Raw genomic sequence first — 302 nt, 5'->3', positions numbered from 1 at the left:
CTGATGTGTTGCTGGGCCTGTCAGTTCATTGCCTGGGAATTTCCTGTGACGCTGCCCCCTGCTCTGACCCTATTTAGGACGAGCCGAGCATAGACACCATGTGTCTCCATGTTCATGTCCTGGATCTTGTCCCCTGGCTCTTTCTGTCACCACATATCTCAATTCTGCTCTCCACTGGAGCTGAATTGGTTTGTTGGTACTGTGATTGCTCTTTCTTTCCTCTCTGGCCTGTTTCCTAACAGTGTTAAGTGAATTTGTGGGTGGCAGGCCTTTGTAACAATTGGCTGCCTGCACAGTGCTAG

At 50.0% G+C, this 302-nt stretch overlaps 1 protein-coding gene across 1 annotated transcript in view; it reads left to right on the top strand.

Annotated features, from left to right (window-relative positions):
- LOC106001809 (cytochrome P450 2G1-like) overlaps window positions 1-302 on the top strand; it is a 17,232-nt gene that overhangs the window by 13,143 nt on the left and 3,787 nt on the right. The gene's annotated exons all lie outside the window — the stretch shown is intronic.

The sequence above is a fragment of the Dipodomys ordii genome, unplaced genomic scaffold (genome assembly GCF_000151885.1).
Source record: "Dipodomys ordii isolate 6190 unplaced genomic scaffold, Dord_2.0 Scaffold442, whole genome shotgun sequence".
Classification (NCBI taxonomy): Eukaryota; Metazoa; Chordata; class Mammalia; order Rodentia; family Heteromyidae; genus Dipodomys; species Dipodomys ordii.
This window is presented reverse-complemented; position numbering and strand designations above follow the sequence as displayed.